Raw genomic sequence first — 12527 nt, forward strand, 5'->3', positions numbered from 1 at the left:
TGGAGTTTAATTCTCCATTTGTTGGTCCACTCAACAATTGCATTTACCGACAATTGCAGATTCGCGGTTGATTCTGTTTCATCTTCACTAGTTGCTAAAATACAGGTATCATCTGCAAATGTAGCTAGTGTGCAGTTTGCTGGTATGGGTACATCCGCTGTATACAACAAGTACCTACAAAGTTGGGGTACTCCGGCACAAATTTTTTCATTGAAGAATATTCTTGACCAATTTTAACTCTGTACTAACGATTATTAATATATGACTCCATCGTCTTGGTAAATTGTGGTGGAAGCAAGGTCTTTAACTTGTAAATTAATCCTTCGTGCCAAACTTTATCAAACGCCTGTGCGACATCTAAGAATATGGCTGCGCAGACTTTCTTCTTCTCTAGCGCTTCTTCTATAACATATGCAATCGGATGAACTTGATCTGTAGTTGAGTGATTTACTCGAAAACTAAACTGATGTGAGGGGATAAGTTCCTTTAATAATATAATATGTTTTAGTCTTGTCGAAAACAATTTTTCAAAAAGCTTTCCCATTATGGGTAACAATGAAATAGGTCCGTACGAGCTTAATTCATTAGTATCTTTACCGGGCTTAGGAATCATTATTATCTCTGATACTTTCCATTGTGAAGGGAAGTACTTTAGTTTTAAGCAAGCGTTCATTACACGTAGCAATTTTCTTTTGGTGAGCGGTTTTTTAAAACTTCAGATGTGATGGGATCAAAGCCAGGCGATTTCTTAAGCCTTAATTTTTTTTATTTCATTAAGCAATTCTCCGGTTGTAATCGGTTGGATCCTGCACAGTTGAAAGATCATTAAAAGTGTTAGTACGTTCAATTGGCTGAAGAATTTTTTCTAAGTGCAAGGCAAACGCCCCTGTCTTCTCAAAATCATTTTTTCCCCCAAATACTATTACACAATCTTATAGGTGGATTGTGGCAGATAGGTTGTTTCATATGAGCTGTCATTTTCCATAGGGAGTAATCCGTTGTTTTGTCTCGCATTAATCTCATAATTTTATCATTTTATTTTGTATTCTTGAACTCTATAATATTGTTGGTAAGAAGTTTTGTAAGAAAATTGAGCTCAGTTTTGTATTCAGGAAACCGTAATATTCGCCACTTTTCCCTTATTTTTCTTTTCTCGGGTAAGATTTTTAAAATCTCAGCTGGATACGATTCGCGGCAGTATTTCTCTTGAATTACTGGTGTGCTCATCCAAGTAGCATTTTGAATTTGCGTCGAAAAGTCTTCAGGTTCATTATCAATGTCTTCAGAACTCTGTATTATGCTTTTTACGTCTATTTTTTCATCGATAATATTTTTGAAGTAATCCCAGTCAGTAAGTTTGTTTAGTAGGGAGATATTGTGTGTAATTTTTTTTAATTCCCCTCCAATGGTGACAAAAATGGGTCAATGGTCTGAGTTTAGTTCGACTCCATCTTCAATAAACATTAGGTTTCTCGGAATATGTTTTGTAAAAACGAAATCGATTAAATCGGGTGTTTTAGACGGGTCTGTTGGCCAATATGTTGGATTACCCGTAGAGATAATATCACAGCCTAGTTGTTGGGAGGCATTCAATAACTCGCGGCATTTACTAGTTGTTAAACGGGAGCCCCAGTTTACATGTTTTGTGTTCACAAATCTTCCTTTATGTTTATTTAAAAAAAAAATTGTATTGATCACATTTAATATTTTGTCTTGGTGGACTATATATGGATGTAATGGACAAACTCGTATCGTTTAGCTTAATGTTGACTGGAATTCAGCAGTACTAATCTTTTCTTCCTCATAATGTTCTAAAGATTTTTTTACCAAAATGGCACTGCCTCCTCTAGCATTATTTAGAGGAAGAGTAGAACAATATATAAAATAATTTCTGAAATTGATGAACATTTGCTTTATTAGGTGAGTTTCTGATATAAGACAAATGTCGATTTCTCTGTTTTCAAGAATAAGTTCAAGTTCCTCCTTTTTCTTCATAATTCCATTTGCATTCCAGACCATAACTTTGACGGTCGTTTTCATGTTTTTGATTTTTTGGTGTCTTGCTTTTGTTCAAGCTTTTCAATTCTTGCTCCTTTAACTTCGACAGAATTTGTTCAAGAGCATTGGATTTACTTGGTATGCTGTTGTTATTCTTTTCAGATACGACTTCTGCGAAGCTTCTATCTGGTACAACAGTAGCATTTACATTAAGAACTGTTTTTCTTGTGTTGTGTTCATTTCTATTTTCGGTGCTTTTATTACGCAGTTTTTGAAGATGTTTTGCAACTTCGCATCCTCGATAACTGGCTGGATGTTACACAGTTACAACACTTAGGCGGTATGTTCATAATTTTATACTTAAATAAATATAGTTCAACGACAATGAGACCAGTTTTGATTATTATTGTTTTTTTTTTTTTGATTTTTTAAATTTGTTGTAAAAATGTGGTGCACTCAAACACTAGTACCATATAATTCCAGAATCAAGACCGCAAGCTTCAAACAAGATTTATAAAAATTAAACAAAATATGGTGATTCCATTATATTTTCTACAAATTTTATCGCCGCTATACTAATGTTGAATTTCCTCTTATTTTCACTTCGTTATGAGTTTTCAATTCAAATTTTTTTGTGGAAAGCACAACATACATTTTTTTCTTTAAAGTACTTTAAAAAATACAGAACTATGGTCCTAACTGAATTTGCCTACAGAATATTAATAGCCTGTATATAAATTTTATATTATTTTGTCGTACAGAGTTTCAGAAATACAAAATTATGACCCAAAGGTAATTAAGCCGTTTAGAAATTTAAACTTTTTACCCAAAAGAATACTGCAATGCAGAATTTTTGGCCGTTCCCATTTTAGGGTTAGATGATCGTTTTTTTGTTCCAAAAATGCCTGTTATAATTAACAGGGGATGAAACTTTCTCTACCGGCTCTTAGTCCAATGCTTACTGCCAATAAATATGTTTCTTTCTTTACTTTGTAAAGAAATGTTTCTCAATGTAACAATAACAATGCTCTTATTTTTATTATCTTTGTATCTACGCAAAGTAAAGTATTAAATTTAAAACTTTTGTAAAACTAATTTTTCACTTTAAAACCATACCTCCGAGCATTTACATTCTCTTCTTGGACTGGCATAGCAGCTATCTCTCATTTTATTGCACGCAATTATTTGTTTTTGCTTTGTAGCTGTAGTCATAAATAAATTTACCACAGGTCCTGCAATTAAAGTTGTCGGAGTAATACCAAAGCACGTCCAAATACTTCATTCATACAAATAATAAATATACGAGTATTGTAATATCATCTTCCGTTTTGTTTCCCATTTTCTGGTTCATGCCACCACCCTTTATTTGTTGCATGAAAATAATCCCAATAAATTTTACGAAAATCTTTTTTATGGTATTTTTGTTTGTGTTTTTGCTTCCTGCCAAATTTTACTGGTTTCTACTGCTTGGTCATATTGATAAAAACGGGCAGCAATTGTGTAATTGTGTGAGTGGTACCTTTTTTGCTCAATTCTAGTGGCGCCGTTTATATTTGTCGTTCGCACTGTTATGCTGGCCTTTGTGTAGGTAAGTTGTCTTCATTTGCCGGATGTGCAGCTCCCGAATTTGATTTAACGGCAATAAAACCACCTGCGAGCAGCAATCAAAGTCTCGGTAGTGTGAGTGCAACAGACAACAATACAACACCCACTTGTTATGTTAGAGCTGGAGGCTGACTGTTGGATGTGCAGGTTCATGGCACGAAAGGTGGGCATGTCTACGTGCCAAAACAACAATGTTAATAGCCATTGCACTGCGTTGCGGACAGACGTGTGCACTTAATGTGAAAATTTATATATTTGTTTGCCACATTTTAGCTGACAGCGAAAGTGTTTTTATCAAGAGACGGGCGAAAGATTGTGGTGCGGGTGAAAGTGTTTCAAATATTTCCATATTTATATGGTGCATGTGTAATAAGCTTAAATAGTTGAACATTTTTTTTTTTGTATTTGGGTGTATGTATTCATTTCCTCTTCATTTCGTCCTACAAGCTGTAACTGCTACAACTAAATTCCACAGGTGTCTGATAACAGGCATTGAAATACGTGCATTTCGGGCTATACGAGTGTTTACTCCTGTATACACTGTGATCAGCGATAGACCATGTTGTTGTTATTGTTGTTGTTGAAGTGGTTGAGTATTTCCACTGAAATAATCCTAATTAGTGACCAGCACCGTTTTACTACCACCGTCTTCGTAGAATGATGTTTGTTTTGTTTATTTTTTGTTTTTTTGTTCTAAGTCAAATCCATTTAGTGAGGTCCAAATATAGCAGAAAATTCTTTATCTCGATGCCTGAGATTTCATTAATTTGCTGCAAGAAAGGCTTACCAAAGGAGCGGTCCTAGCTAGCCCTGGACGTTCACATAAGTAGTGGAAAAGACTTTCCTTCGCTCCTTCCGCTTGACAGCTTCTGCAGATAGGTTTGAAGGGTAGATTGAGTCTAGCTGCATGATCCCCTACTTTCCAATGGCCTGTAAGGGTTGCAGTGATGCGTGAGATGTTTCGCCGATAGCATCCTAACAGATCATTCGTCCTCTGGATTTTGTATGACGGCCACGTGTTTTTTGTTGTAATACATGTAGTTAGTTGCTTCCATCTTCTTTCGGCTAAAGCAGGATAGTGTGAAGCAATTTATTGTGTTTCGTGGGGTGGTGACTGCCACCGCCTCTGCTATGTCTAGTGTCGAAACTTTTCTTGCTAGCTCATCCGCTATCTCATTACCCCGTATGTTCCTGTGACCGGGAATCCATATCAAAGCGATTTTAAGCCAATGACTAAGCAATTCTAGCTCCTCTCTACACTTTAGGACTAGTTTGAATGAAATGGAGATGGAGTCTAAGGCCTTTATAGCTGTTTGACTGTCTGAGAAGATAGTTACTCTTGCACCAACTTCCTTGTAGAGTTTAAGTGATTTGCATGCTTCTCTGATCGCCAACAGTTCTGCCTGGAACACGCTGGCACAGTCAGGAAAACGAATTGACTGAGATAGGTTGAGCGGCTCCGAATAGAAGCCAGCTCCCACACCACAGTTCATCGTAGAACCATCGGTATAGATTTCGATATCGTATCTTCGAATCACCTTCCCTTTGCTCCATTCGGCTGTCGGTGGAAAACGTACGGTAAAGTATTTCTTGAAGTTAAGGTCGGGGACTGTGTTGTCTTATTTGCTTTTGAGCAGCGAGGGTCCTTGTAGGAGAATCTTACTGTGACCGTACGACCTTTTTGTCCAGCTTCATATGTCTCTGAGAGTGGCGATTGTTTTGATGTGTAAATCTAATGGTAGCAGATGAGTTGGTATATTGAGCGCTTCAGTAGGACTGGTGCTAATCGCTCCTGTAGTTAAGATACACCCTGTTCTTTGTATCTTGTTCAGCTTAGTTTTGTTGTACTTCTTTTCTGTTGCAGGCTACCAAACTAGTTCCGCATATGATAGTATTGGCCTTACAACGGCTGTGTGGGACCAATTGATTTGTTTTGGTTGGAGACTCCATTTTTTACCTAACATTCTCTTACCATCTAAGTGCCATCAAATTTTGTTTTCGGAATGAAATTTCGGCTGCGGAAACGTTTAGCATGTTGCAGAAGGCATTTGGTGATTCGACCATGTCGCAGAAAAATGTTTATAAGTGGTACAAAGACTTCAAAGAGGGTCGAGAACGTGTTGATGACTTGGAGCGCTCCGGACGACCATCGACGTCAACAGATGACCAACACGTCAATAAAGTGAAGGAGTTAGTGCTCAAAAATCGTCGGTTGACTGTTGAAGACCTTAGTAGTATGATCGGAATATCAGAAGGATCTATAAAAACTATTTTGAAAGACCATTTGGGTCTACGAAAAGTCAAATCTCGTTTGGTACCGAAAACTCTCATTTTCTTGGGAAAAAGTCGTCGCGTTGATGTGTGTGAAACAATGCTTTCAGACTATCAGGACAAGCTCAAATGCATCATTACGGCAGATGAGACTTGTATTTATGCTTATGACCCTAAGGCAACCGACCAATCAAGCGAATATCGTGCTAAAGGCGAGGGACGTCAAAGTCGAAAAGAGCACGTCAAAGTCGTTCAAAAATAAAGGTCATGATGACAGTTTTTTTCGATTTTCGTGGTGTGGTGCACTATGAATTCCTTCCACCTGGCCAAATTGTTAATAAGGAATATTATTTGAGCGTTATGCGTCGTTTACGTTAAGCAATTCGTCTAAAAAGACCAGAAATATGGGCCAACAACTCTTGGTTTTTGCATCACGATAATGCACCGTCTCGCACTGCACTCGTTCTTCGTGACCATTTCGCGAAAAATTCCACGCATATCGTTCCGGAACCACTGTATTCGCCTGATTTGGCTTTGTGTGATTTTTGGCTATTCCCAAAACTCAAGGCACCACTGCGGGGAACGCGTTTCGAGTCGATTGAGGAGATAAAAGCTGAATCGAAGAAGGTGCTGATGGCTATACCGGAAATGGACTATTTGGCATGTTTCGGGGATTGGAAAAATCGTTGGCATAAGTGTATTTCATCGAGAGGGGATTATTTTGAAGGGAATGAAATTGATTTACAAGAATAAATAAAGATTTTTCATTTTACAAGCAAATTAACCTTACTTTTTGCCCACAGTAGTAAATACAAATGATTTTCTTTTCAACTTGTCCGGCTATGATCGAAAAGGCCGGATCTCTATTTCCTTCTGACTCTACTCCCAGTTCCCGTCTTTGAAAAAAACAACACCTCATTACATCTTCATAACTTGGAAGTTGATGATCTGGCAAATCTTTAGGACTTTCAATCAATGGGCAATTAAACGTTTGTCTTAGGGAAAATTTAGTTAATGCCATTGTCGTCATATAAACTTTTAATAAAAGATTATTATAATAAAATGCTTTTATACGAAAAAATATCTTTCGAATAAAGCGGAAGAAAAAATAGACAAAGTAATTGTTGTAACTTGAATTCAGCTCGCAGTACAAGGACGAGCTACTAGGAGCTCCATAAACGTATTGCTTGATCAAACAAACAGAGTGGAGTGTAGTGAATTAAATTGTTTCGGTGGTCTTCTCATATAAAATTTGTATTTAACATATACCGGTATGATAACAAAAAGTATTTTCAAAAAAGTTAAAATTGTTCAGAATTTAAACTGAAATTTCAAAATTTGAGGCTTCTGCTGGCAACAGAAGATATCGGTGGATTGGACTGAAATTTGGCACACACTTTATAAGTCTAACAGTGCAACTTTTCCGCATTACTACAATTCCATTCTAAAAAAAATTTTTTTTTCGGCCCACTCTACTCTACAGGTCACCTACAAAGTACATTTTTCCATGCAAAGTGCATTATCGAATTTTTTTACATGGAAGAAAACGCCTAGCACCATCAACTAAAAACAAAAAAAAAACGGTACTTTATAGTCACTTGACGTTCGAACTTTGTTATTTTATAATTCAATGGGCTATAAAACTGTAAAAACTGTAAACACAGAAGCATTCTAGAAGTTCGGGTTATAAAGTTGAAAGTTTTGAAAAATTTTATACAAAGTTTTTGTTGTAATATGAATTCTATTTTTATTAAAAACATTAGTGGTGTATTTATAATTTTGCAACAGCTGTAGAAAAAGAAATCGTAGGAGTACGAGCTAATAGTGGTTAAGGTAAATACATCTAAGTACATATGTATAAGCCGGTGTGTGCCATTGCGGGTGTAAATACTTAAAATGCGACTTATAAGTCCAAAATGTGTTGGTTTCTTGTTGGTTTAATTTTGGGATGGTTTTTCTTCTTCTCTCTAGTATTTTTTACTATCTTAGCTCCAATAGCATTGCTTAAGTTTCCATTCCACGCAGATTTAACTTGACCTGGGTGGATCCCTCCTAGAATTTTGTACACTTGTTGGCTTAAGACCTTTGTTTCCTTTTATATAAAAAATGTCCTAATACTTCAAATATTACAAACTCAAAGAATAAAAATAGAAAAAATATCTTAACGCTTCTATTTAAAAATGTTTCTTTGTAAAAACATTCAACAATTTTTTATTGGAAAAATATAATTTATATACAATAGCTTTTTCTAATATTTTTCAGAATCTTTATCTATTTCAAGGTAACGCAGAAATATATTACTAAAGTAATACACAGCTAGAGTAGCCCAACTCTTATACCTACATACAAGTAACTTAAGTAATCCCGAATTTGGTACCCGTAAGCATTCCACTAACTTTTAAATATGTAAGCCGTATCTAGAAAATATGTAGGTTCACACCTTTCACTACATGTAAATGGCTGCCAACAAGCGAATAGATAAGCCAAAACAAAACGCCTGCTTGTTTGGTCATTCACACACCGGCACACCTGCAAAGGTAAATGTTCGCATACATTTTATTTGGTCCTTAAAAAAAAAATAGAACTCACAAAAAAGTAGCAAATAAGTTACCACCCATAAAATGGCAGCAAAGTGTCAGAAACTGAAAATCTATTTGTCGCCCCTGACCTGAAAAATGTGTGAACAATAAATTTCTGTCGCTGTGACTGAAGTTCCGAAATTGAACGAGTGTGAAACTGGCTAGCTTGCAGCAAAAGAAAAAACAAAAAAAGCTTGCTCACGTGAGGAAGTATTAGTTTCTACGGAAAATGTGTGTATGTGTGTGAGTAATGTGCATATTTTCACAAACAATTGTCGATATTTGTTTATACACTTGTGCGCATAAGCGGAAGAGGTCGAAAACAGTGGAGAGTTAGTTTATTTATTTGTTTGTTTACGTGCTGCTGACATAGCCAACTCGTTCTTTGTTATTTTTACCGAATAATTGCTATTTTGGTTTTTTGCTATTGCTTGTTTTAACCCGTTTTTACACGCTCAAACACACTAGCCGCTTTTTTAGTACCGTTGTTTTTCTTTCATTGGAGCACGCATTTCCGTTGTCGATAAATGTGCGAATTTTCCAATTTTTTTGAGGGATAAATACAATTTTCTTTAATTTTCTAGACTGAAACATAAAAAGTAGTAAGCCAAATATTCAAGGGAGTAAAAAATAAAAAATAAAACTCAAAAATACTCAATCCTTTTTTCTACAAGTTGGCCCGTATAGCCTTTGGGATTTTAGTTATGGACTTTCTGATAAATAAAAAAATAATAAACTGAATAAATAAACAAAATATAAAATTTGAAAAATAATATTATAGCAAAACTAAAAAAAAATTAATTAATGATACAAAATTAATTAATTAAGATAAAAACAAAATTCAATGAAAAACTTTATAATAATTGCGAATATAAGATTTTTTATAAAAAAGTTAAAAAAAAAAATATTATAACAAACGGATTTTTGTAATAAATAAAAAAAAAAGTTAATAGATACTAAAATAACTACAAAAAGTTACACAGTTGTTTTTTACCAACAAATAAAAAAATATAAAAAAAAACTTTATAATTGAAAACGTTTGTTTTTAATATCATAAAATATACAAACACAAACTAAGATATATTAAAATGCATAAAAATTACAAAAAAACTGTTCTTTTAAGAAAGCATAAAAAAGATAAGTAAAAAATATGAAAATTAATAATTTAAAGGTTAGGAAACAATGACCCAAAGTTTTTTTTATAATAAAAAATAAATAAATGATTGGCACATACACTTCTGTTAAGTGTTTCGCCGAGCTCCACCTCCTATTTGTGGCACGCTTCTTGATATTATTCCACAAATGGAGGGGCTTACAGTTTCAAGCTGACTCCGAAAAGCGAAAAGTTTTTTAGACGAGTTTTTCAAGGCAGAAATGCACTCGGAGGCTTGCCACTGCCTGCCGAAGGACGATCGCAAAAACGTTTTCTATTGTATATTTCGCACTCCCCAATTAAAAAATCATAAAATATTTGTTCATTTAAAACTATAAAAAATAAGAAATATAAAATTTGAAAAATAATAGCAAAAAATTACATTTTAATAATAAAATTAAACAAGAAAAATATTATGAAAAATATCATTAAAAAATATGTAAAACGGAAAAATGCTTTAGGCTTCTTGTAAAATTAAAAATAAAAATAAAAAAACAAATATGAAAATTTGAAAAACAGTTGCACAAAAGTTGTTTTTTCATAATAAAATATAAAAGATAAATAAATAAAATATTAAAACAAATGTAAAACTAGAAAAATATTACATAAAACTATTTTTTTTAACAGGTTGGACAATCTAGAGTTTAGAACTCAACTTTCTTGATAAAATAAATTATAAAATGTACGCATAAATGAATTATAAAATTTGAAAAATATTGCAAAACAACCTTTTCATAATATTAGGTATGCAACTAATTTCTCGCTGTTTTTTTTTTACGAAAATACAACTTTATTCTAAAAAAATTGTTTTAAGTGAGTCATTGAAAGTATTATCCATCGCTGGCTACTACTTTTTCCCATCTTTCTGGTAGATCTCGTATACCGTCGTGGTAAAACTGTTCATCTTTTAAAGATATCCACGGATCAAGCCATTCTTTGATGCCTTCATATGAATGGAACTGCTGGTCAACTAGACCATGTGTCATTGATCGGAACAGGTGACAATCTTACGGCGCAATATCTGGAGAATATGGCGGGTGGGGTAGGATGTCCCATTTCAGTGTTTCCACGTAGTTTTCAATGGGTTTGGCAACGTGAGGCCGACCGTTGTCATGCTGTAGAATCTCTTTTTCATGCCTCTCCGCATATTGCGGCCGCTTCTCGTGGAATGCTCTGCTCAATCGCATCAATTGAAGTCGATACCGATCCCCAGTGATGGTTTCGCTAGGTTTTAACAGTTTATAATAAATAACACCAACTTGGTCCCACCAAATGCATAGCACAACCTTCGCAGCGTAAATATTCGGCCGAGGCGACGACGTAGAAGCATGCCCGGGCAGTCCCCATGGCTTTCTTTTCTTTGGATTGCTGTAATGAATCCATTTTTCATCACCCGTCTAGACGCGATGAAGAAAACACTTCCTTTTTTGCCGTTGGAGCAGTTGTTCACAGGCGAAAAAACGACGTTTAACATCCCTTGGTTTTAACTCCCAAGTCCCCTGTTTCTGAATCACTCCCGAAGCACGCAATCGCTTGGAAATGGATTGGCGGGTAACTCCTAATACTGAAGCAAGCTCTTCTTGCGTTTGACACGGATCCTCATTGATCAATGCCTCCAATTCAGCGTCGTCGAAGGTTTTTGGCCTTCTTTCACGCGGACGGTCGTCAACATTAAAATCACCATCTTTGAAGCGACGGAACCAATCTATATTACGTGACGAGATTTTCACTTAAAGCAGCATCTCCAAAAAATCTTGTAGCTCTCGATGGCAAAAAATCAGACATTTTAACAAAACCAAAAGTATTTGATACCAAAACAAAATCACTAATGTGTCGAAGCAGTTTGTTTACCATATGTCTAAGCTTGGTTTATGATGTTTAGGTTATGTTAGAATCGACTAGCACACACTGCTGGCGGCATCTATTGACAAACAGCGGGAACATATAATATATAAGAACAACATTAATTTAAAAAAATATTAAAATAAATAAAAAAATTAAATTTAAAACAGTAAAAACAATTGCAAACAATTTTCTATTTTATAATACAATAAGATATAAAAAGATAATTTAAAAAAATATTGAAATAAATCAAAAAATTATAAAACCTGAAAAATATTTCAAACAAAAATACGGACTTCTCCATCAAGCATTTGGTATTTTAGCTATCTACTTTTTGGCTTCGGTAACTAAACTCATATCAGTGATATAGTATTTATGAAATGTATGCTATGATCCCGCAACATGTAATTCGCTCTATAAGAAATTCGCTAAGTAATTCGCGAATTACACTTTCAGTATCGAATATATCTCAAAGCCATTTTGTTGCAAAATCTGAGAAGGAGGGCTTATCAAAACTAACAAAAACTCTATCAAAAAGGTTAACTTCTTTCGAAAAAAAAAAATAAAGAATATTTTATCTTAAAATTAAAAAAAATGTTAAAACGTACCGAAGGAATTTCATTATAAAAAACTTTATAACAAAAGTGCATAATTTTCACGAGTACTAATTCGTACTTCCGAAGTCTTTAGGTTTACTTCTTATTACACTCAAATTAGAAAAATTCATGAAATGACCAAACTACTTGGAATACTTGAAATGAAATCGCTCAGAAAATATGTCGGTTTTACAACAAATAATTTCAGTATGTAGCTGACCAATCTAACTAAACTATCGGGCGTTAAAAATATTTGCAGTTTAAGATAAGCGCAATAAGCGCCTATTTTTCAGTATTTCTATTATTTTTATGGTTTTATTTTATTTAATTTTCTTTTTTTTTGTTGTTTTTTTGGTTTATATTTTTTTCTCTTTCTTGTAAAATAAATTTGAATTGCTCTTTCTGGGCTTATCGTCAGCTGCGAATTGCTAAAGTATGCGAATTGCACACAAGTGGTATGTGGCATATACGATGCAATGCTTA

The sequence above is a fragment of the Anastrepha obliqua genome, chromosome 4 (genome assembly GCF_027943255.1).
Source record: "Anastrepha obliqua isolate idAnaObli1 chromosome 4, idAnaObli1_1.0, whole genome shotgun sequence".
Lineage (NCBI taxonomy): Eukaryota > Metazoa > Arthropoda > Insecta > Diptera > Tephritidae > Anastrepha > Anastrepha obliqua.